The sequence below is a fragment of the Chanodichthys erythropterus genome, chromosome 23, assembly GCF_024489055.1.
Source record: "Chanodichthys erythropterus isolate Z2021 chromosome 23, ASM2448905v1, whole genome shotgun sequence".
Lineage (NCBI taxonomy): Eukaryota > Metazoa > Chordata > Actinopteri > Cypriniformes > Xenocyprididae > Chanodichthys > Chanodichthys erythropterus.
Window position 1 is genome coordinate 33,518,182 of NC_090243.1, and position 26,508 is coordinate 33,544,689.

A 26,508-nucleotide genomic window follows, 5' to 3' on the forward strand; every position below is an offset into this window, starting at 1 on the left:
TCGGGACATCGAGATGGTAAAACCTGACAAAGGTGGACGGCGAAGACCAGCCGGCCGCCACACAGATGTCTTGGATGGAAACTCCGTTGGACCAAGCCCATGAGGAGGCCATCCCTCTAGTGGAGTGGGCTCTGACTCCTATGGGGCATTTGGCTCCCAGTGAGGAGTAGCACAGCGTAATAGCGTCCACTATCCAACGAGAAATGCGCTGTTTTGAGACCGGAGATCCTTTGGTGCGGCCTCCAAAACAGACAAAGAGCTGATCTGACTGTCTGAAAGACTGCGATCGCTCTATGTAGGTCCTCAATGCCCTGACAGGGCAGAGTAACTCCAGCCCTTGCTCTTCCGTCGAAGGGGGCAGAGCAGAGAGCGAGATGACCTGAGCTCTAAACGGCGTTGAGAGCACCTTAGGGACGTAGCCATGCCTGGGTTTCAGAACGACCTTAGAGTCTCCAGGCCCGAATTCGAGGCATGCAGGGCTCACAGAGAGGGCCTGCAAATCGCCAACACGCTTAACCGAGGCCAGTGCTAACAGCAAGGCGGTTTTTAGCGTCAATGGCCTGAGGTCGACTGAGCCCATTGGTTCAAATGGGGCTCCTTTTAAGGCCCTGAGGACCAAAGACAGGTCCCAGGAGGGAACGGTGAGGGGGCGAGGGGGATTCAATCGCCTAGCGCCCCTCAGGAAACGGATGACAAGTCCGTTTCGTCCCACTGATTGGCCAGCAATAGGAGCATGGAACGCTGCAATGGCTGCTACGTAAACCTTGAGCGTGGAAGGGGTGCGCCCCATTTCCAAGCGTTCTTGGAGGAAAGACAGTATAGAAGATACGTCACTCTCCATTGGGTCTATGTTGCGTGACGAACACCAGTCAGCAAAGACCGACCATTTCTGGTCGTAGAGGCGTCTCGTGGACGGCGCTCTAGCCTGAGAAATGGTATTTAGGACGTCCCTGGGGAGGTTAGTAGGCTCCCATCGAGGGACCAGAGGTGCAGAGCCCAGAGCTCCGGCTGTGGGTGCCAGATTGCCCTGTTCGCCTGAGAGAGGAGGTCCCGTCTCAGGGGGATCGGCCACGGGGCTCTCAGAGAGAGCTTGAACAGCTCCGAGGACCAAATCTGGTTCCTCCAGAGCAGGGCCACTAGAAGGACTCTGTGTTGGTCTTCTCTGATGCGCCTGATGACCTGAGGGATCAGGGCGATCGGAGGAAAAGCGTAAAGGAGCGTGCTGGGCCATGAATGGGCCAGAGCGTCGACCTCCTTCGAGAAAAATGTTGGGCAATGAGAGTTGTCTTCTGAGGCGAAGAGGTCTATCTTTGCCTTCCCGAAGAGCTCCCAAATCCTGAGGACAACCTGGGGATGGAGCGTCCACTCGTCGGAGGGGACGTTGCTCCGTGACAGCATATCTGCACCCAGATTGTTCCTGCCAGTAACTATAACTATCTATATTACTATTACTATTTATATAACTAATTTTGTTGTGCATTTGTGCAGTTAACATATAACACAGGTGCTGTTCATGTGAAGATATGCACTGTTTCCTTGCATTGTATAAAATATCTAATTCATTCCTATGCACTGAATGAAAAAAACGATCCATTGTGCATCGAATATATAACATGCGTGCATGCATTGCCATGAATAAAAACCTAACAGTATGCACCATTTCCTTGCATTGTATACACAAACTAACTTATTCCGCTGTGCAATGATTAGAACAATTTTGACAGATTACACATTAAACGGGCGCTATTGCACAACGCATTACATTACTAAGCATTACATTCAAGAACTAAAATGATTTCAAATAAACTTATTTCGTTGTGCATTGCAATGCATACAAGAACTTATTAACTTACAACGAAAAAGAACAACGAAATTCAGTGAATGTAAGAGATAACACAATACATCTAACGGAATATAATAACACAATCTAACGGAACCCGATCTGCAGTGAAGAGAACACATGCCAGGTGCTTGTTGCACTACATTGCATACAAAAACTAACTCTTTGTGCATTGAAGAGAAAACAAATCATATATGCTGTTGCATAGAATTAAATACAATAACTGACTGTTTCATTTACTTATAACGTTGTGCTTAGCATAAATTAATATAACATATGTGCTTACATATGTAAGTTGTTCACTGTTTCCTTGTATTGCATACAAGAACTAATTTATTCCTTATGCCTTGAAGAGGATGAACGAGCTAACTCAACGGTGCATTGATAGATAACAGGCGCGCATTGTGTAGAACTTATTCAGTTGTGCATTGAAGAGATAAGACCTCCATCAGAGTGAGGCAATGGCAATGAGTATGTATAGAAAGTTCCTGAGCTTTTGTGATAGGAAAAATGTAAGTAGGTTTACAGTTTTTTACAGACGCTAGGACACATTTCTCAATACTTAGGTCACTTTTGCAAAACTCTTCACACAGTTCTCCTAACCAACTTTCATCTTGGAAAAGCAGTTAATTTCACATTCAAAATGCACTACAACTACCAAAACACTTCATTCAGGTCTCAAATCAACTCATTCTTTCAGAACACTAGCAAAGGTTGACAGCCGACAAACACACTCTGTCACCCACAAAACAATGGCGTCTCGTGGACGGCGCTCTAGCCTGAGAAATGGTATTTAGGACGTCCCTGGGGAGGTTAGTAGGCTCCCATCGAGGGACCAGAGGTGCAGAGCCCAGAGCTCCGGCTGTGGGTGCCAGATTGCCCTGTTCGCCTGAGAGAGGAGGTCCCGTCTCAGGGGGATCGGCCACGGGGCTCTCAGAGAGAGCTTGAACAGCTCCGAGGACCAAATCTGGTTCCTCCAGAGCAGGGCCACTAGAAGGACTCTGTGTTGGTCTTCTCTGATGCGCCTGATGACCTGAGGGATCAGGGCGATCGGAGGAAAAGCGTAAAGGAGCGTGCTGGGCCATGAATGGGCCAGAGCGTCGACCTCCTTCGAGAAAAATGTTGGGCAATGAGAGTTGTCTTCTGAGGCGAAGAGGTCTATCTTTGCCTTCCCGAAGAGCTCCCAAATCCTGAGGACAACCTGGGGATGGAGCGTCCACTCGTCGGAGGGGACGTTGCTCCGTGACAGCATATCTGCACCCAGATTGTTCCTGCCAGGAACATGAGTCGCCAGCCCACACTTCTGCTTCGGAAGCCGCAAGAGACATGGAGTCGTCTTGCTCGTCGTCTGTTCCACCGAATGAGACAAGGTCACTGAGCCCATTCCAGTAGACGTTTCGCCAGAGCGCATAAGCGGCTGGACGAGAGACCGCCCTGGTGGTTTAAATATGACACCACTGTCATACTGTCCGATTGGACTAGAACGTGACGCCTTGTCAAATGAGCCTGAAAGAACTGAAGGGCCTTCATCACTGCTAGCATCTCTAGACAGTTGATGTGCAGAAGGCTTTCCTCTTGGCTCCATGAGCCGAAGGCCGGTCTGCCGTCGCACACAGCGCCCCAACCCGAGTTGGAGGCGTCTGTTGCTAGCACCGTCCTTCGTGAGACCGCCTGTAAGGGCACTCCGCGCTTGAACCATACAGGGTTCGTCCAAGGTTTCAGGGCTAGAAGACAGGCCTGATTGACCTTGAGGCGAAGGCGGCCGTGCCGCCAAGCGCTGGGAGGAACCCGGAACTTCAACCAGTACTGAAGAGGCCGCATCCGAAGAAGGCTGAGCTGTAGTACCGGAGAGGCGGAAGCCATTAGCCCTAGCAGCCTCTGAAAAAACTTCAGAGGGAGGCAGGCTCTGTTCTTGACTGAGGCTGTGAGCTGCTGAATCGTCAGAGCGCGCTCTGGCGAGACTACTGCCGTCATATGGACTGAGTCGAAAACTGCTCCCAGAAACGATATTCGTTGAGTGGGGCACAGCAAGCTCTTGGTTGCGTTGACCCTGAGACCCAGGCATTGTAAATGGCTGAGGAGCACGGATCTGTGGTGTTCCAGCTCGACTCGCGAACGGGCTAGAATGAGCCAGTCGTCGAGATAATTCAGGACTCGGATTCCCGCCTGTCTGAGAGGGGAAAGTGCCGCGTCCATGCACTTGGTGAAAGTGCGAGGAGCCAGAGACAGCCCGAAGGGCAGGACCGTATATTGGTATGTCACTCCCTCGTATGCGAATCTCAAGAATCGTCTGTGACGAGGGGCTATCTGGATGTGAAAATACGCATCCTTCAGGTCCAGCGAGCAGAACCAGTCCTCGGGGCAGATGTGCGCGAGGATCTGTTTCAGTGTCAGCATTTTGAACTTCCGTCTCATGAGGGAATGATTCAAAAGTCTGAGATCCAGGATGGGTCTGAGACCACCATCTTTCTTGGGGACCAGAAAATAGCGGCTGTAGAAGCCTGACTCGCTTTCCGCGGGGGAACTATTTCCACAGCTCCTTTTCTTTGCAACGTCATGACTTCGGCTCGGAGGACATGGGCGTCGTCCGGATTGACCAAAGTTTGAAGCACCCCGCCGAAGCGAGGGGGCCGGCGTGCAAACTGGAGCGAGTAACCCTGAGTTACGATCCCCATGACCCAATCTGACACATCGGGGATGGCCTGCCAAGCCTCGGCCCGAGTGGCAAGGGGTTGAATGATATCGTGTGACAGACCGCCGCTGAGGGGGTTGTACACCGAGAGTAGCGGAAGAGGAAATTTGCTCTCTTTTAGATGATATAAAAATTTGTTCGCCGTGAAAACGGCGTTTGGAGTGGGCGCAACAGTTGTGGGCCCAGTTGTCACTTGAAACATGTTTCCCACGCCCGGATTTAAACGAGGCGGAGGGGAAAGTGTTCGTGGGAGCTTTTGGGGTGGTCCAGTCGTGACGGGACGATTCCCCATCCTCTTCCTTCCTGGCAGATCAGGATGACTTCGGAGGCACCGGGTCCAGCACAATCTTGGGCCGGGGTCCCTGGCGTCTCGGGAAGGGATGGCGCTTGGCAGAGCGCGAGCGCTGGCGTTGCTCCTTAGGTGGCGCTGACTGCGGTGCTGCAGGTGGAGCGGGCTTGTGCTGCTGAGCCGACGCAGTCCTGGGGCGGCTGGAAGCAGAGCTGGAGCGCTTGGGCAGGAAATGTCTCATGGCCTGAGACGATTTCTGTGCCGCTGTGAAGCGTTCAGTGAAGCCATCCACTGCAGGGCCGAAGAGACCAGAGGGAGAGACCGGGGCGTCTAAGAAGGCCGTCTTGTCATTGTCCTTGATCTCCGTCAAGTTAAGCCACAGGTGGCGCTCCAACACTACCAGGCTGGCCATGGAACGGCCGATGGCCTGAGCCGTAGCCTTCGTGGCTCGCAGGGCAAGGTCAGTAGCGCTGCGAAGGTCCTTGAAAGCCGGCGCGTCAATCCCAGACTCGTCCAGAGAGCGGAGGAGTTTGGCCTGGAAGACTTGGAATATGGCCATGGAGTGTAGCGCAGAAGCGGCCTGTCCTGCCGAAGTGTAAGCTCGACCAGCTAAGGTGGAAGTAGTCCGGCAGGGCTTGGAAGGGAGTGACCTCTTAGCTTTCCATCCCACAGCCGCGGGAGGGCAGAGGTGAGCAGCCACTGCTTCGTCAAGGGGTGGCAGGTGCTCGTATCCCTTTTCCTCGGCGCCGTCGACGGCAGTGAGGGCGGAGCGGTGCGTGGTATGAAGGGGGGCGGAGTACGGCGCGCGCCACGACTTTGTCAGCTCCTCGTGGACCTCGGGAAAAAAGGGCGCTGCTCGCTGGCGAGGGGCTTGGCGGCGGCCAGGCAGGAACCACTCGTCAAGGCGACTGCGCGACGGCTCCTCAGGTGGGGCCCAGTCGAGGTCCAGCTCTTCTACGGCTCTGGATAGGATGCGGAGGAGCTCGGCATCCATGCCCTGGCCATGTTCAATGGGCTCCAAGGGAGGCGGGGGGGCGGGATCGTCCGATTCGCCAGCCCACACTTCTGCTTCGGAAGCCGCAAGAGACATGGAGTCGTCTTGCTCGTCGTCTGTTCCACCGAATGAGACAAGGTCACTCGCTTCCGCAGAGGGACGCTGCTCAGGCCGAGAGAACAGGACGGGAGAGGGTTCCCTCGGGGGAGAGGGCGAGGCACGCGGGAACTGGGCCGGCGTGAGCTCGCCTATCTCCTGGCGCTGGGTCGCTCTGCCCCGCTGTCTCTTCCTAGCCGGCTCGCGGTAGGAAGGAGACGGGAGGGCGCGAGCGGCGAGATCACCCTCTGTGAAGAAGGCGACCCGCGAGCGCAGGGAACTGAGACTCATGCACTCGCAGTGCGGGCATGAGTCCCCAGCGAGCGCGCCGTCCGCATGGGGCTTGCCCAGGCAAGCGACGCACTCGCTGTGACCATCACCGTCGTGCTGGGGGCCCGGCACGTGCCACACGAGTGGCGGGGCATCTGAGAAGACGCCGTTGCCGTGAAAACGGCACTTGGGTGGCTCTTTTAGAGCGGCGAGGGCCGCGGAAGCTCTAGAAGCGGTGAAAACCGCTGAAATACGCTCTTTTAGAGCGGCGTTAAGCCGCGGTGAAGCTCTCAAGACGGCGCGCCGGATGGCGGCAGGGGACACACAGGAAGCGACCGGGAGCGGGAAGCGGGAGGCGGCGACTCGGCGACGGCGCTGACGCTGCAGTCGGAGAGGGCGCCGGCGCTGTCCTCAGTCCGGCGAGTCCAGGCGAGTCCGCTGCGGGAGCCTCTTCAGACGGCGGCGAGAGCAGTCAGGAAGGCGGCGAGCTTCTCGGCTTCAGGCGGAGATCAGCGAGGAGATGATGAGGTCGTCGCTGAAGGAGAAAACACTGAAATCCTATGGCGAAACGCCTGCTTATATAGCCCTTAACCCCGCCCATTTCGGCGGGAATATTCGCGCGCTTTGTCGCCATAGGCCGCGCAGCTATGCCGCGCCGTCATTGGTTCAACAACTTGTCTATGAGTGAACCAATGACGGTGCAGTTACACTGCGTTATTGAAAAAGGCTTCAGCAGCGGGGAAAAAGGGAGACCTTTCCCCATACGCAGTACGAGTGAAGTATCGAAAGGGAAACCTCATATATCCTGCAAAATGAAGCACTGCAACCAAAACTACACAGAGCATTATCAAAATCAAACTTTTGCATGAAATGGCACACACTTCATTCATATTACCAGATTTTTGCCTAACCACCTACACACTGTTGGGCATAATGAAAAGCACCCCCATCTTTAGTATGCTTTGCCATAATACTAAAATATGTATCAGATTGTTCACATGCACAGAAATATTTGCAGATACACACACATGCTGTTGCAACATTTTTATTTTTTTTCCTTCACTACAGTAAACAAGTCAGTACAACATAAGCACAGCAGATATATTTACATGGGACTGAACAAAAATATTCTTACAAAAAAAGTAAACTGAAAAAGAAAATTTCTGAAAAAAAAATATATTACAGTAAAAAAAAAAAAAAAAAAAGAAAAATAATTAGGCAGCATCTTGCCGCACAGCCGGGTCTGGCCACAACGCCTCGTCAACATCACAGGCAATATCTTCCCTTGCCAGACATCGAGGGAAGAAGCGCCTTGAGTGCCTTATCCATCCCTGAATTGCACCCACATCAATCTCATCACATGCCTCTTCCATGGCCTGCACAAGAGGCATGCGCACAAAGGGCTGCCGGTCGTATACCTTCCACCGCCATGCCGAAAAGAATTTTTCTATGGGGTTCAGAAATGGTGAGTATGGTGGGAGGTATTGCACGAGAAATGTTGGGTGGTCAGCAAACCAGTTTTGGACTGGGGCTGCACGATGAAAGCTCACGTTGTCCCATACTACAACGTACCGGTTTCTTTGATGGTCTGCATCATTCATATGCTCTGGTGGTATGAGAATGTTGTGAAGTCTGTCCAGAAATGTGAGAATATGGGCTGTGTTGTATGGTCCAAGTTTGGCATGACGGTGGAGGACACCATGCATATTGGAGATGGCAGCGCACATTGTGATGTTCCCACCACGTTGGCCAGGAACATCTATAATGGCTCTGTGGCCAATGAGGTTTCTCCCTCTTCTTCTGGTCTTTGCTAGGTTGAACCCAGCCTCATCTATAAAGATGAACTCATGTGGGATTGCATGAGCATCCATTTCCAGTACTCCCTGAAAACAAAGAACAAAAATCACTCAATATGGTGTTATCCAGTACACTGGGAAACAATGTTGTGTGTAGTGTACTGCAGTCAATATAGTACTTACATCCACATATGCTCGTCTGAACTCTTTGTTTCTTTGAGAGTTTCTCTCAAACGGCACCTTATAAAGTTGTTTCATTCTGATTTGGTTTCGCTTGAGAATGCGAGCCAATGTGGACAGACTAACTCGTTGAATGTTGTTGAATAAGGTGTTGTCTTGGATGATGTGGCTTTGAATTTCTCATAATCTGATTTCATTATTTTCCAAAACCAAGTTTACAATGGCAGCTTCCTGTACCCCGGTGAACATTTGGCCCCTTCCTCCACCATGGTGTCGTCTCTCAGTCCTTTAGAAAAAATAAAATAAAAATATATATATAGGGCTTGGACAATGCAGCCTAAATATTTTCCCCCACAGTAGAGTACATTGTACAGGAAACTTGTACAGTTCATGAATGGCTGATGTCATACACTAAGTAAACAGGTGTCACCCAACTGATACACTATGACATGGGGTATACTACATGTGTACTACATGAAATTTTGGTTACATACCTGTTCTCCAGTCTAAAGTTCCGGATGACAGAGGCGACAGTAAAACGGCTCAAGTTTGGCTGCACTCTCTGTCCAGCCTCACGCATTGTCAACCCATGGTTGATGACATGATCTACTAAGGTTGCTCTGATTTCATTTGAAAGTGTTTGTCTTCTTTGGCCATGAACTCCTCTACCTGCTCTACCCCTACCTCTCACTCTTCCTCCCCCTCTTATTCTCAACCTCCCTCTTCCTCTTCCTCTTCCTCTCTCTGCAATGTCTTCCATTGTTGTTGTAAAAAAAAAAGGTTCTCACCTGTGGTCTTTTCATAGTGCTTACATCCTGATTGAAGTGTTAACAATTAACCACTGAGGTGTTTGGCCAGGTGGCACATGTAATTGGCCAATTAGCTCATGTAGTGTCATTTTGAATGGCAGTGTTTTGAAATGGCAAACATGTGACTTTATGTCAGATTGTTGTGTCTTATGCAGAGAACTGTATTTAGTGAATTTAAAAAGTGCTATTTTGAAATGCAAAATGTGTGTAAAACAGAAAAGGTGTTTAGACTTTTGGAGACTTGAGAAGAAGTTTTGCTCTCTGTGTGTCAGTTTAAATAATTGTGCTGTGCATGTCATTTTAGTGTGTTAGCAATTGGAAAAAACTGTAACATCAGTTAGCATTATACAATGTTTTCTTTTTTTAAATTTCTTTATAAAACAAGAATGACACTCTCTACTGCTTATAATTCACCGCAGTACATGTTACATGGTCCATGTTTACATTACAGAACAAAATTATTCCTAAGTTTCCCCTTTTGAATGGATGGTAATGAAACTGAAAAACAAATGCTTGTGTAGGTGTTCAGTTTCATCTAATTCCTCTGATAGTATTTGATTTTTTATATTCAGAATATATTTCATTACAATATTACTATAGAAATGCAGCATATTTCTGCCTTATTCAGTTTTGTATGATGTTATTGTTTTGAACATAAGTTTAACAGTTTTGAAAACAGTATGTAAGCATGTGCAAATTGGCCTGTATGTACAAAGAGTTTTGGCAGTTGTTGTGTCTGAGTGAGAAAATAATTCATGACATTTGAGAGATATAGTCATTGAATGCATTTTGTGCCAAAGCAATGATAATTGATCCTCAGTTTAGCACACATAGACTTCTGTTGTGCTCACTGTGTGAAGAGTTTTGCAAAAGTGACCTAAGTATTGAGAAACGTGTCCTAGCGTCTGTAAAAAACTGTAAAATATTACTGTAGGAATGTAGCAAATTGCTGTCTTATTGAGTTTTGTATTATGTTATTGTTTTGAACACAAGTTTAACAGTTTTGAAAACAGTATGTAAGCATGTGCAAATCGGTCTGTACATACAAAGAGTTTTGGCAGTTGTTGTGTCTGAGTGAGAAAAGAATTCATGAAATTTGAGAGATGTAGTCATTGAATGCATTTTGTGCCAAAGCAATGATAACTGATCCTCAGTTTAGCCCACATAGACTTCTGTTGTGCTCACTGTGTGAAGAGTTTTGCAAAAGTGACCTAAGTATTGAGAAATGTGTCCTAGCGTCTGTAAAAAACTGTAAAATATTACTGTAGGAATGTAGCAAATTGCTGTCTTATTGAGTTTTGTATTATGTTATTGTTTTGAACACAAGTTTAACAGTTTTGAAAACAGTATGTAAGCATGTGCAAATCGGTCTGTACATACAAAGAGTTTTGGCAGTTGTTGTGTCTGAGTGAGAAAAGAATTCATGAAATTTGAGAGATGTAGTCATTGAATGCATTTTGTGCCAAAGCAATGATAACTGATCCTCAGTTTAGCCCACATAGACTTCTGTTGTGCTCACTGTGTGAAGAGTTTTGCAAAAGTGACCTAAGTACACTCTAAGAAGAAAAGGTTCAAAAATGAACCTTTTGAGGTTCCTGGCGATTGCAACTGTGGGGGAACCTTAAAGGTTCATTTTTGAACCTTTTTAAAAAGGTTCTAATTGGAACCTTCACTTAAAGGTGCATTAAAGCCCCATTAAGGTTCCATTTTGAACCTTTTCCTTTTAGATAGCAATAACATATATTAATAATAATTATTAAAATATAATATAAATTATACATTAACTATATGTCTTATATATAACTTGTATAACTATATCTTAATCCCATTTCAAAACACTGAATACAGAACACAATGATTGTCTATAAAATGTTTAATACATAAATATAAAATGTGAGCACAGGCACCAATGGACAGAGAAAAAAGGAATATTGTTTTTTATAATTCAAATAAATAAATAAATAAACAATCAAATAAATAAATAAATTAATTCATTCATTAATCTATACATTTCCATCAACTTTTAACAGAATGTAGCTGAATATCTATCATTTTTATATTATTAAATTTTTCATTTATATATAATTTTTAAGATAATGTTTAAACAGGACATTAAACAGGACATTTTTATTTTTCAAATAATGTTAGAGTGTTTCTCGGCTTTGAAGCATATTCAAGGTTGAAGATGAAGTACATTGTCATTAGAATAACATGGTCATATGACCTGGTCATATCGTCTACTTCACAGACCTTCTCCCCTTGCATCATTATTTCTAAAACAGACTGCATCCAAGTGTAACCCGTGCGGCTCGCTTATGCCCAGCGTGATGTGCGGCCAGCGACACCGGGTATTAAAACTTGGTCTGCGTTGTTACGTTGTGTGGATGCAGAAACAGACACGGGACAGCAAGCAGTCGATTCACTGGATCTTTTTACTGAGTAAAAGAGAAAAATAAGCAGCCTCAGACTGAGTGGCCCTTATAACACTCTCTTCCATCGAATCACATTTCAAAAGGGCGGAAGAAAACATGAACATAAGGAAAATAATATAGAAAACATACCTGTTTAACAGAGACAAATAAGCAGCCTCAGATCGAGTGGCCCTTATAACACTCTATAAAACAAATATGGTGCGCCTCCATTACCATGTGCTGGTCTCACATAAAGACAGAAATATATCTCAAAGAATGTAAAATATCAAAAATAATCCCAATGATAGATAAAACAGTACTTTACATATACATATTGGGTTGAAATAAAGATATAAAAGATATAATTAACATTAGGATTAAATAAAATTAACAGGATGACAAAAGTAACCTACCTCTTCCATCGAATCACATTTCAAAAGGGAAGAGGAGGAGACAGGACAGGAAATTAGGTCATACTGTGACCTCGCATCACTTAAAGGAGAAGCGCACCTTTAGATCAGGTATCATAAAACGTATATGAACAATTTTGTGTGAATTATAACAATATTTACTAGTATACTTTGTATACCTGTTACACAAGGCACATCCATTTACAGTATATACAGCACAGGGTTAGGTGTATGTGGTTCCTAAACAAGAAGAGAATAATGTTATATTCAGTATAACATGTATGTATTCAATATAAACGTATTAAATGATACATAATTTCCATTATTATTTGCTTTTAAGTCACAATTTGAAACACAATTTTACTCACAACTGAGGGGACATTAAGGGCTGGATATAATGATAATATTTCCTTTGTGGAGTGATGTTTCATATAGTCTGTCCTCTCACTCTTTGTCCGTGTCATTTAGTCCTCTAAAAGGATTTGGTGATCTCCAAGCATTTGGTTTTCATTTTATCCAAGTGGATCCCAATGCTGTAATCATCTTCTCCTGAATAAATCTACCCACAAAAATATGTCTGCTATTCTTAAAAAACTTAAGTTGATTCTGTCTGGGACACTTACCCCAACTGCCCTTGACCTCTTTTGATACACATCTTGGTCAGACAGATTGTCCATCTAAAAAAACAAAAGAAATATATTATTAAGCAAGTGTGTAATTTTAGAGAATGGTGGAGAGTAAAAACAGTTCTCTATATTTCCAGGTCTCCAACAAGCGAACAATTCAACAAGGTGTGCTCAGCCATTGTTACAAAATACCAGTGCCCGGTTGCATAAAGCACCTTAAGTGTAATTTTCCCATAAGATCGCCCTTATGTTTCCCTTAAACTTAACGGTTATTTTCTGCAACACCCTTAAGTGTTACTTAAGGGTTTCTTTAGAAAGCGAAACATCATAAACCCTAAGAATATCCCTTAAGTAATCCTTTTAAAAACGATGTGTTGCATAAAGCCCCTTAACTGTCATTTCCCTAAGTATAACATAAGGTTTGGAAAACTTCACCTTTTTCCCCAAGTGTTACAAGGAGTGAGCAGGTTCAATCCAAGTATTCTAACAAGACACGATCGACTGCTTTATATGATGAACAAATTGTAATTTAGGTGTTTATTCACATAAACATTGATGGAATTACATACGTATTTATATCTCTTATGGTCAACGGATGCGGAAATGTGTGCATCACGTGCAAGAACAAATCTCATTGGTTCTTGTGTTTGCGCGCACATTCAAGCTTCCAAAACAGCCTTATTCAGTCTTTCAATGAATGGACATAAATGATGAGAGAATATTAAAAATATCTTTATTTGTTATCCAAAGATGAATGAATGTCTTATGGGTTTGCAATGACATGAGTGTGAGTGAATGACGGCAGAAATCCCAATTTTAGTATTAACAAATAACGTGTCCATGGCAACAGCAGAATTTTATAATGGCAAAACCTGGATTGCTGTCGTGAAACACTTAACGGTTTCTTTTACCTAAGAAAACAGGTATTATACAACACCCTTAAGTCATTCCCTTAGTTAAGGAGAAATCACACCTTACAGTATTAGTTCACTTTCCATTTAAATTTTCCTGATAATTTACTCTCCTCCATGTCATCCAAGATGTTCATGTATTTCTTTCTTCAGTTGAAAAGACATGAAGGTTTTTGATGAAAACATTCCAGGATTATTCTCCTTATAGTGGACTTCACTGGACCCCAAATGGTTGAAGGTCAAAATTACAGTTTCAGTGCAGCTTCAAAGAGCTTTAAATGATACCAGATGAGGAATAAGGGTCTTATCTAGCGAAACGATCGGTCATTTTCTAATTTGTTTTTAAAATGTATATGCTTTTATATAAACAAATGATCTCCTTCAAGTGGTTCTGCCACTTCCGTATTCTTCAAACAGCATACCCTATACGTCCTTCGCCTTCCCTATTCAACTTATGGAACGAATGCAGCACCAGTTCCGTTTTTTCCGTAAGTAGAATAGGGAAGGCGTAGGACATACAGCATAAGCTTTTTTGAAGAATACGGAAGTGCGGTTTTGCGGAACCACTTGAAGGAGATCATTTGTTTATAAAAAGCATATACATTTGATTTTTTTAGAAAATGACCAATCTTTTTGCTAGATAAGACCCTTATTCCTCATCTGGTATCATTTAAAGCTCTTTGAAGCTGCACTGAAACTAATTAATTTTGACCCACACACCGTTTGGGGTCCACCTAAGTCCACTATAAGGAGAAAAATCCTGGAATGTTTTCATCAAAAACCTTAATTTCTTTTCGACTGAAAGAAAGACATGAACATCTTGGATGACATGGGGGTGAGTAAATTATCAGGAAAATTTTATTTGAAAGTGGACTAATTTAAGATATTTTGTTGAAATCCGATGGCTCAGTGAGGCCTGCATAGCCAGCAATGACACTTCCTCTCTCAAGATCCATTAATGTACTAAAAACATATTTAAATCAGTTCATGTGAGTACAGTGGTTCAATATTAATATTATAAAGCCACGAGAATATTTTTGGTGTGCCAGAAAAACAAAATAAGGACTTAAATAGTGATGATGAGTGTGTCGAATCAGCAGTTCGGAGCGCCAAAGTCACATGATTTCAGCAGTTTGGTGGTTTGACGCGCAATCCGAATCATGATTCGACACGCTGATTCATAACGCTCTGAAGCTTAAAGGGGGGTATAATGCTATATTCTGACTTATTTACACTGTTAAAGGGTTGGATTCTCATGCTAAACATGGCCAAAGTTTCAAAACACGAGTTGGACGAATGACGGAGTACTGTATTTCTGTGCCAAAAATACTACACCAGCTTCCTGCAGCAGTGTTTTGAATTTGGCCATCACTAAATAAGTTGTTATTTAGTTTTTTTTGGCACACCAAAAATATTCTCGTCACTTTATAATATTAATATTGAACCACTGTACTCACATGAACTGATTTAAATGTGTTTTTAGTACATTAATGGATCTTGAGAGAGGAAATGTCATTGCTGGCTATGAAGCCATCGGATTTCAACTAAAATATCTTAATTTGCATTTCGAAGATTAATGAAGGTGTTACAGGTGTAGAACGGCATGAGGGTCAGTAATAAATGAACTAACCCTTTAAGGTGCTTTATGCAACCGGGCACAGTTCTTAAGAGACAAGACTGGAAGAGTGTATGTAAGAACATGTCAAAGAGCCCTTCAGTTTATATATATTAGCTATGTAAGTGAAAAGGTGTTATTTCATTTGGCATACTTACATCTACAATACTTGCCATATTTTTAGTGTCACAAGTCCTTGGACCCTTGGTAAAATAACCCATTTCCTTACTTTGCTAAACCTGCTACGAATTTAATTTAGTCTTTCAATACCAGCCAAATGTGATCTTTCTTGAATTAGTTTTTAAGCATCTCATGCCATGTGTCACTTACCTGGTTCCTTACCTGTTCGTCTCATAATTGAGATCCCTCACCTTCATCATCCTTTGTCTTCAGTCCAGACCAATCCGCTCACCATCATCTACAAATACAAAGAGACTGTTATCATCCAGCTGATTTCATTCAACCTGTCATCATTCAATCTACTAACCTGTTTATTCTCCCCATCTCTGCCACCTGCAATAATAAACCTTTGTGAACTGTATTACGTTGTCTCCTTCTGTCCGTGACACCATGACTCCTTTAAAAATAATATTATTTAAAATACTATAAAAGGCTGGGCTATGTTATAATGCAGGGCTCTTTGACACGTTCTTAAATACACTCTTCCAGTCTTGTCACTTAAGACTGGTTTTTGGTAACCAGGGCTAAACTAACCTTGTTGTATTGTTTGCTTGCTTTACCTGAAATTAAAGAGAGGCAATTTTACCCTCCATCTTTCTTTAAAATTATGCACTTACCTGTACTTCACTGTGGGAATTAAGATATATATGTGCACATCTGATCAAACAGATTATTTTTTAACTCCAAAAAAGTAATAAATAAATTTTATAAAGAAAAAAAAAATCTCCACTCTCCTCAAGTTTTTTTGTATTGCTAGTGGGGTAGCTGATAAATTTCTGGTCACCCTGTTTGAGCAATACGTTGTGTTGAGATTGATCCATGTGAAATACCAAATCAAGTCCTACAGAAACAAAAAACTGCAGAGAGGTGCATGTTATAATGGTACTACTAACAGCTCAGTAATTTGTAATGATAGCAATATAGTTTAGCTAAAAGTATGTGGAAACCTAACCATCACACCTATACAAGTTGATGGGCATCCCATTCCAAAACGGGAATGCAATATAAGTTTAAAGCAATGTAAGTTGTTTTGGATAACAGTGTCAACTAAATACATACATGTGAGAAAATGCTAGTCACTGAATTCTTCAGTACAACCTATTAAGTAATTAAAAAATGTTAATAATAATTAATAGAGGTGTCCACATACTTTTTAAAACTTTAAGAGTAGATGTAATAAACTTACACATGAATGGTGTTTGTGGTCTTGGTAGGCATCTCAGTCTTTAGGTTTTCTTCTAATCTTATGAATTTAACTTGATCCTTCAATTTAGGGAATATTTTAGGTATCATAGTTTTCAGTTAGGTTCATTCAAGTGTCTGCATCAATTCCATTGTCTGTTAAAACAACAGGATTCAATAGTAGAATGTCATATCTGCTTAACTGTGAAAATGTCTGTTTTGCTGCAATAGGGAAGTTAAACAGAGTGTGCATTTTTGTGAGATAAACCTTGAAATGTAGGGATGATCACCTGGAAACTGTTGCCATCAACCAGTCAGCCACATGGATTTTCCAGTGAATCAGCTCTGAGCTCATTCTTGCCTCTATATGCAGAGAAATATTGCAATTTAGAAAACAATGCGTTATAAAATATGAATAAAAATAAACTTTTCATTTTTTACTAAATTCTCTCTCTCTCTCTCTCTCTGTGTGTGTGCGCAAACACACGCGCACACACAGTAAGGATAAAAAACGGCAAAATATCTTGAAATAGTACATGTGGAAAAGGTGTAGTAAGTGGTACACCCGGAATTATTTCTCCAGGCCGTTAAATTGACAATATTGTGGCCGCATTAACACGACGTGTCTGCTTAGGCCCGTCGTCATTTATTCATTATCACACACCTTAAAGTTATTATGACATTAAATAGGTGTTTCATAGCTTTTCAAAAAGTTAATAGTTTATTTGAGACGTTATGTTGTCTTACCTCAGATTTTTGTGTCGTTCCGCTCAGTCCCACTCGGTCCCGCTGCTGCCGCTTCAAAATTTGTAACGGTTTTTTCCACGTGACCACTGACATCATTGCGCGAGAGAGACTTGTGGAGATTCAGTGCATTGCGTTGCGTACCAAAGCCCAGATACAGAAAACATTTAAAGCATTTTCAAGGATTTGCTTATTCATGCTTAAAAACGAAACAATATTAATAATCTCGTTTACTTTGAGTGAAAATAATGTACTTTTGAATTGCTAGTTATTTGTCAGTATTCTTATTTTGTAAAAACATTTAGGCACAAGCAATCTCAGCACATAAATGATTAACAACAGTTGTAGTAAAAGCAATAGTAGTAGTAGTAGTAGTAGTAATGATGATAATAATAATAAACTAAATAAAGAAAAAAATAATCTTCCTGATGAAACCTTACACAATACAATTATGAAATGTTTTCTAAAACATGAGCTAATAACAAAGTAGATAAAGTTGGAACAGAAGGAGAGATGAAACATAAAATAAATTGCCTGTGCATCACACTTTACTCATGATTTTTGCTCTAAAACTGCATAGTGTCCTTTTCAATTGGGGAATATTTATACGGTTGTCTAAGCGGAAGATATTGAACACAGTCTATTTTTAGGGCTAAGAATTTCACGTCACCTCTCCATTTAACATTGAACAGCTTCTTGTCCATTTATGAATGTAAAACTGAATTTTTATTCTTGGTCTTCTTAGTTTATGCTTTAAAAATGGACAAAAAACATGGTGTCTTTCAATGTTATGATGCAATTTATAGAAATGTGCGGGGAGGTCCGGGGTACAGATGAAACACTGTATCGACTGTACACTCCAATCATATTAGAAAAGGTTCATAAACGAACCTTAACTACACACAGGTTCTAATATGAACCCTGTTACCACAACAAAGGTTCTAAAAAGAACTTCCAAATAACCATTTTACCTGTAAGTTCAACTTTGAACCTTTTTGATAGTTAGAAGTTCATATTTGCACTGTAAAGTTCTTTATTGAACTCCAAAGGTTCGACCTCTTCTAAGAGTGTATTGAGAAATGTGTCCTAGCGTCTGTAAAAAACTGTAATATGAACTTTTCTATGGCAGAAATAAAATCAGGAGTCGAGTATGTAGAAATATGTTCTAACTAAGTACATGAATATATTGACGTAAAAAACAAAAAACAACAAAAAACAAAAAACAAAAAAAACAAACAAAGCAAAAACACAAGATCAGTACTGCATATTTCTCACCACATTGTAAAACCATTCAATACATCCATGCCTTTCCAAAGGTTACATTTTGCACTTAAAATCAAAACATATTCTAAATACAATATATTACACAAACAAAACATTTGTGGAGACAAAACAAAAGCATGATTTAAAAAAAAAAAAAAAAAAAATATATATATATATATATAAAAGAAAAACCTAAGCATCATCTCTTGGCCTAGCTGGATCTGGCCATAATACTTCATCCACATCACAGGCGATGTCCTCTCACGCAAGACGGCGAAGGAAAAATCTTCTTGAATGGATGAATCCATCCCTCCACAGACCCTGCATCAATTAGGGCAGGCCTTCTCCATGGCTTGAATGAGGCATATCCTGACATAGGGCTGGAGATTGTAAACTTTCCATGCCAAAAAAAAAAAACCCTCCTCAATGGGTTCAAGGAAGGGCCAGTATGGTGGGAGGTATTGGAGGGGAAATTGTGGACGCTTATGAAACCAGTTGTAGACCAGAGCAGATAGGTGGAAATATACATTGTCCCATATGACAATGCACCTCATCTGCTCTGCATCCATTTGGTCTTCTGCTGTGACGATTTTGTGTAGTCTATCTAAAATGTGAATATGTGGGCCATGTTGTAAGGGCCTAAGTTGGCATGCTGGTGGAGGACCCCATTCTGATTGATTGCAACATACATTGTGATGTTACCACCACATTGTCCCATTCAAAATAGCTCTGTGACCAATAATGTTTCTCCCTCTGCCTCTTACTGCAACTTTGCCTTCCATTTAGTTGAAGACACTCACCTTTTGCCTTTTTATAGTACTTGCACCTGATTGTTGAGTTTACAGTTAAGCATCTAAGTGTCTGCACACCTGACAGCCATGTTTGATCAATTGGTTTATAGGGGTGGTATTTTGGAAAGCAGTGTCTTGAAATGGCAAAGAAGTGACATTATGTTAGATTTCTGTGTCTAATGTAGAGAAGTGTGTTTAGTGTTGTGCAAAACAATGTGTAGTGTTTGGCAAAAAGTGTGAGGCTGAGAATGTGCTTATAGTTGTGCAGATTTGGGCTAAATGTTTTGCTCCTTAAGTGTATGGTTTCAGTACCTTTGTGTTTATTTTTCATTTTAAGTGTGTAAGCAATCGTAAAAAACTTTTCAAGTTGCAGAAAAATGTAAATATATGGACATGAATTTCACATACAAATTTGTGAATTTCTTATACAATAAGAGTCAAAATGTGTTTGTTTCCAAAGTTGAACAATGAGAAAGTATAATAGAAGAATTATGTGCATTGCATGTAAGATAACTACATTAAAAGATGCATTACAGTTTTTTCCAATTGCTAACACACTAAAATGACATGCACAGCACAATTATTTAAACTGACACACAGAGAGCAAAACTTCTTATCAAGTCTCCAAAAGTCTAAACACCTTTTCTGTTTTACACACATTTTGCATTTCAAAATAGCACTTTTTAAATTCACTAAATACAGTTCTCTGCATAAGACACAACAATCTGACATAAAGTCACATGTTTGCCATTTCAAAACACTGCCATTCAAAATGACACTACATGAGCTAATTGGCCAATTACATGTGCCACCTGGCCAAACACCTCAGTGGTTAATTGTTAACACTTCAATCAGGATGTAAGCACTATGAAAAGACCACAGGTGAGAACCTTTTTTTTTTTACAACAACAATGGAAGACATTGCAGAGAGAGGAAGAGGAAGAGGAAGAGGAAGAGGAAGAGGAAGAGGGAGGTTGAGAATAAGAGGGGGAGGAAGAGTGAGAGGTAGGGGTAGAGCAGGTAGAGGAGTTCATGGCCAAAGAAGACAAACACTTTCAAATGAAATCAGAGCAACCTTAGTAGATCATGTCATCAACCATGGGTTGACAATGCGTGAGGCTGGACAGAGAGTGCAGCCAAACTTGAGCCGTTTTACTGTCGCCTCTGTCATCCGGACCTTTAGACTGGAGAACAGGTATGTAACCAAAATTTCATGTAGTACACATGTAGTATACCCCATGTCATAGTGTATCAGTTGGGTGACACCTGTTTACTTAGTGTATGACATCAGCCATTCATGAACTGTACAAGTTTCCTGTACAATGAAGAGGGGGGAAATCACTCTGACCACTCACTCTGGGGGAAAATATTTAGGCTCCATTGTCCAAGCCCTATGAAAAATATATATTTTTATTTAATTTTTTCTAAAGGACTGAGAGACGACACCATGGTGGAGGAAGGAGCCAAATGTTCACTGGGGTACAGGAAGTTGCCATTGTAAACTTGGTTTTGGAAAATAATGAAATCCGATTACGAGAAATTCAAAGCCACATCATCCAAGACAACACCTTATTCAACAACATTCAACGAGTTAGTCTGTCCACATTGGCTCGCATTCTCAAGCGAAATCAAATCAGAATGAAACAACTTTATAAGGTGCTGTTTGAGAGAAACTCTCAAAGAAACAAAGAGTTCAGACAAGCATATGTGGATGTAAGTACTATATTGACTGCAGTACACTACACACAACATTGTTTCCCAGTGTACTGGATAACACCATATTGAGTGATTTTTGTTCTTTGTTTTCAGGGAGTACTGGAAATGGATGCTCATGCAATCCCACATGAGTTCATCTTTATAGATGAGGCTGGGTTCAACCTAGCAAAGACCAGAAGAAGAGGGAGAAACCTCATTGGCCACAGAGCCATTATAGATGTTCCTGGCCAACGTGGTGGGAACATCACAATGTGCGCTGCCATCTCCAATATGCATGGTGTCGTCCACCGTCATGCCAAACTTGGACCATACAACACAGCCCATATTCTCACATTTCTGGACAGACTTCACAACATTCTCATACCACCAGAGCGTATGAATGATGCAGACCATCAAAGAAACCGGTACGTTGTAGTATGGGACAACGTGAGCTTTCATCGTGCAGCCCCAGTCCAAAACTGGTTTGCTGACCACCCAACATTTCTCGTGCAATACCTCCCACCATACTCACCATTTCTGAACCCCATAGAAGAATTCTTTTCGGCATGGCGGTGGAAGGTATACGACCGGCAGCCCTTTGTGCGCATGCCTCTTGTGCAGGCCATGGAAGAGGCATGTGATGAGATTGATGTGGGTGCAATTCAGGGATGGATAAGGCACTCAAGGCGCTTCTTCCCTCGATGTCTGGCAAGGGAAGATATTGCCTGTGAGGTTGACGAGGCGTTGTGGCCAGACCCGGCTGTGCGGCAATATGCTGCCTAATTATTTTTCTTGCCTTTTTTTTTGTTTTTGTTTTTTTTACTGTAATATATTTTTTTTTCAGAAATTTTCTTTTTCAGTTTACTTTTTTTGTAAGAATATTTTTGTTCAGTCCCATGTAAATATATCTGCTGTGCTTATGTTGTACTGACTTGTTTACTGTAGTGAAGGAAAAAAAATAAAAATGTTGCAACAGCATGTGTGTGTATCTGCAAATATTTCTGTGCATGTGAACAATCTGATACATATTTTAGTATTATGGCAAAGCATACTAAAGATGGGGGTGCTTTTCATTATGCCCAACAGTGTGTAGGTGGTTAGGCAAAAATCTGGTAATATGAATGAAGTGTGTGCCATTTCATGCAAAAGTTTGATTTTGATAATGCTCTGTGTAGTTTTGGTTGCAGTGCTTCATTTTGCAGGATATATGAGGTTTCCCTTTCGATACTTCACTCGTACTGCGTATGGGGAAAGGTCTCCCTTTTTCCCCGCTGCTGAAGCCTTTTTCAATAACGCAGTGTAACTGCACCGTCATTGGTTCACTCATAGACAAGTTGTTGAACCAATGACGGCGCAGCATAGCTGCGCGGCCTATGGCGACAAAGCGCGCGAATATTCCCGCCGAAATGGGCGGGGTTAAGGGCTATATAAGCAGGCGTTTCGCCATAGGATTTCAGTGTTTTCTCCTTCAGCGACGACCTCATCATCTCCTCGCTGATCTCCGCCTGAAGCCGAGAAGCTCGCCGCCTTCCTGACTGCTCTCGCCGCCGTCTGAAGAGGCTCCCGCAGCGGACTCGCCTGGACTCGCCGGACTGAGGACAGCGCCGGCGCCCTCTCCGACTGCAGCGTCAGCGCCGTCGCCGAGTCGCCGCCTCCCGCTCCCCGCTCCCGGCCGCTTCCTGTGTGTCCCCTGCCGCCATCCGGCGCGCCGTCTTGAGAGCTTCACCGCGGCTTAACGCCGCTCTAAAAGAGCGTATTTCAGCGGTTTTCACCGCTTCTAGAGCTTCCGCGGCCCTCGCCGCTCTAAAAGAGCCACCCAAGTGCCGTTTTCACGGCAACGGCGTCTTCTCAGATGCCCCGCCACTCGTGTGTAAGTGAATTAGTTTTTTCCAATTGCTAACACACAATTTTTCAAACTAGTCTGGTTTTATCAAAACACTTAACACAATTCACAAAACCACACACCCAAACTGCAAAATACCTCATATATCCTGCAAAATGAAGCACTGCAACCGAAACTACACAGAGCATTATCAAAATCAAACTTTTGCATGAAATGGCACACACTTCATTCATATTACCAGATTTTTGCCTAACCACCTACACACTGTTGGGCATAATGAAAAGCACCCCCATCTTTAGTATGCTTTGCCATAATACTAAAATATGTATCAGATTGTTCACATGCACAGAAATATTTGCAGATACACACACATGCTGTTGCAACATTTTTATTTTTTTTCCTTCACTACAGTAAACAAGTCAGTACAACATAAGCACAGCAGATATATTTACATGCGACTGAACAAAAATATTCTTACAAAAAAAGTAAACTGAAAAAGAAAATTTCTGAAAAAAAAATATTACAGTAAAAAAAAAAAAAATAATTAGGCAGCATCTTGCCGCACAGCCGGGTCTGGCCACAACGCCTCGTCAACATCACAGGCAATATCTTCCCTTGCCAGACATCGAGGGAAGAAGCGCCTTGAGTGCCTTATCCATCCCTGAATTGCACCCACATCAATCTCATCACATGCCTCTTCCATGGCCTGCACAAGAGGCATGCGCACAAAGGGCTGCCGGTCATATACCTTCCACCGCCATGCCGAAAAGAATTCTTCTATCTTCTATACACTATGACATGGGGTATACTACATGTGTACTACATGAAATTTTGGTTACATACCTGTTCTCCAGTCTAAAGGTCCGGATGACAGAGGCGACAGTAAAACGGCTCAAGTCTGTCCAGCCTCACGCATTGTCAACCCATGGTTGATGACATGATCTACTAAGGTTGCTCTGATTTCATTTGAAAGTGTTTGTCTTCTTTGGCCATGAACTCCTCTACCTGCTCTACCGTTACCTTTCACTCTTCCTCCCCCTCTTATTCTCAACCTCCCTCTTCCTCTTCCTCTTCCTCTCTCTGCAATGTCTTCCATTGTTGTTGTAAAAAAAAAGGTTCTCACCTGTGGTCTTTCCATAGTGCTTACATCCTGATTGAAGTGTTAACAATTAACCACTGAGGTGTTTGGCCAGGTGGCACATGTAATTGGCCAATTAGCTCATGTAGTGTCATTTTGAATGGCAGTGTTTTGAAATGGCAAACATGTGACTTTATGTCAGATTGTTGTGTCTTATGCAGAGAACTGTATTTAGTGAATTTAAAAAGTGCTATTTTAAAATGCAAAATGTGTGTAAAACAGAAAAGGTGTTTAGACTTTTGGAGACTTGAGAAGAAGTTTTGCTCTCTGTGTGTCAGTTTAAATAATTGTGCTGTGCATGTCATTTTAGTGTGTTAGCAATTGGAAAAAACTGTAAAAGAATATGTAAATTCTGATAGCATGAAGACTGCAAGCAGTTTGTTAGAATCTCTGTGCAAAAAGCATGGAATGAGAGGGAAGTTCATTCATAGTTAAAGTATAACAATGTGTAAGATTGGGAATATAAATTTGGTATACTGCTTGTGAATAGTGGCGTTTGCATGTCAAATTAGTGATGCTGAACTATGCAATTCCTAAGATGTAACATTTGATTGGATGAAGATTGCAAGCAAATTTTGAGAATACCTATGCATTAAAAATGTGAGAGAAAATGCTTTTGTTTTAAAAGGTAAAGTATGAAATATGTAAGGAGTGTGTTTCTCAATGTGCCTTTTAATTTTAAACATATAAACATTACTCAGGTACAATTGCTCACTTATTATAGGTTTAAAATGCTTTCTACGGTTTACTTTTTTATGAACCCCTATTCTGGGAAGCTGCGCTCTTTTTGGTCTTTACATTCTGTGTAGTAAAATCATATTTTGCTGACCTATTTTCAATTTCTTATCTATTTGTGTTATTTAGTTTCATGTCTAATGTTTCCACATTCATTTACTGTAGTAACATTATAAGCTACTGCTGGTCTTTTACTTTAAATATAATGTATATTGAGTCTATGTATTTGAAACATTTGAATGGACTGATAAAGGGAGCTGTAAAGTATTTTTGTTGAAGTACAATGACCATAATAATGTACCAAATCTAACTTGTATAAATATTGCAGTATAGAAAAATGCTATATATATATATACATTTATAGGTAAAATTTAACTCCTAACCTCCTGTACCTATTCTGTGACGTCAAACAACTTCCTTGTGCAAAGGATCATGGGGGCCCTAAGTGTCCATCAGTTGTACCCTTCGAAATCCTTCATTCCGAGGGCCCTTTGAAGTGGCCAGTTTTGAGCACTTCAATATGGCGGCAATGATTATTTTCATATATATCGGAGGGCGATATATCCCATTTGGAATGCACCATTTATCTGTATCCCAGTCTTAAAAGTTTGGCTCTTCTAATTTCAGCTGCAGCTCTGTTTTCTTTTTAAAGTTCCTTTAGCATTCTATCAGTCTTTCTAACTTCCTCATATAAGAATATCCATCCTGAATTATAGTCTGCTCACCAGAAATATAGCCTGCTTTTGGCTGAGGGAGATCTACTTGTTGACCTCATTTGGCAATGTTGCAAATGTTATGTTAAAATGCATAGGAGAAAAAACAATGGCCAGTTCTTATGGGGACATCCTGTAATATATGCATAACTCATATGAAATCATTTTACTGCAGCGTTTTGGAGATATGTCACATTTTTTGACTTAAAAGGCCTATAAAGCACCCGTTTCTAATAAGTAGAAAAAAGGAATGGACATTAAGATGGATGAAAAAGTTTTTTAAAGTGGAATAATGACATATATCTCCAAAACGCTGCAGTAAAATGGTTTCATATGAGGTGTGCATGGGACGTCCCCTATAAAAACTGACAGTCAAAAATGCATACAGCATGCAAAATCGTTGTGTTTCCTTTTGCCTTGATTACCAATATAATTTATTTAACTCAGCCAGCAGACTCATTAACAAACTTAAATTTCTGTCAGTATTAGGCTGTTATTATGTTACAAATAGCTCTAATAATTTCCTTTTCCTTTGACTTATTAGACTTTACAAATTATTTCCCTTTTTTAACTGCTCTAAATCTAATCTGAAACTACATAAACTCACAATTTTTACAGTACAGTAAAATTATATTGATTTTAATGTTTGTATTATCTTTTTAATTTCAAGTTTAAAACTATCAGTTTCCAATAATCTATTATTAAGTTTTCAATATGTCTTAGAGGTTTTTACATGTTTCATTATTCCATTTAATGAGAAGATAAATCATTTTGTGACTGTATTGATGGTTCAATGGACACTCTGTTCATATTTTGTTGGAATGAATTAGAAATTAAACAAAAATCGATTCTTGACTGTTTAGATATATCTCTATTACTCCATGTGAACTTTCTTAAAAATTACATATTACATAAAAATCTCCATATTCACAAAAGACAATATTAAAATCCCCACCCAGAATACTTTCAATATCATGTTTTTTTTTCTCTTACCTTATTAATCTCATTTTCAGTATCAGAGAACAAAAAAACGTTTTATATTTTTTAATATCTTAAATATAGTACAGTAGCCTACTTAACAAAAATATTTTCCTATCAATTGATATTGTTAGAATTATTCACCTACCCCTACTGTGGACTTTGCTACTAAAAAAATTACCTATAAACTATAAGCCTAAATATATTCAGTTTTGATTTCAGGGGGACTTTAGGCCCACGGATTTCCGTGTGCAGCGCGCCCTCTGCCGTCCTCTCCAGTGTGACACAGCGACGACGCTGTTCTGTT

The 26,508-nt window shown here is 41.7% G+C and overlaps 1 long non-coding RNA gene across 5 annotated transcripts; it reads right to left on the bottom strand.

Annotated features, from left to right (window-relative positions):
• Positions 1–11,979: 11,979 nt before the first annotated feature.
• LOC137014081 (uncharacterized) lies at positions 11,980–17,361 on the bottom strand. Of its 5 annotated transcripts, none has more exons than XR_010893796.1 (5): positions 17,049–17,361; positions 16,592–16,664; positions 16,306–16,457; positions 12,156–12,464; positions 11,980–12,027 (listed from the first exon to the last, which is right to left on the bottom strand). It is a non-coding gene; the product is annotated as an uncharacterized lncRNA (long non-coding RNA). The 5 variants fall into 5 exon arrangements; XR_010893798.1 differs by having other exon boundaries at positions 12,026–12,320; positions 12,411–12,464; XR_010893794.1 differs by having other exon boundaries at positions 12,026–12,464.
• Positions 17,362–26,508: the final 9,147 nt, after the last annotated feature.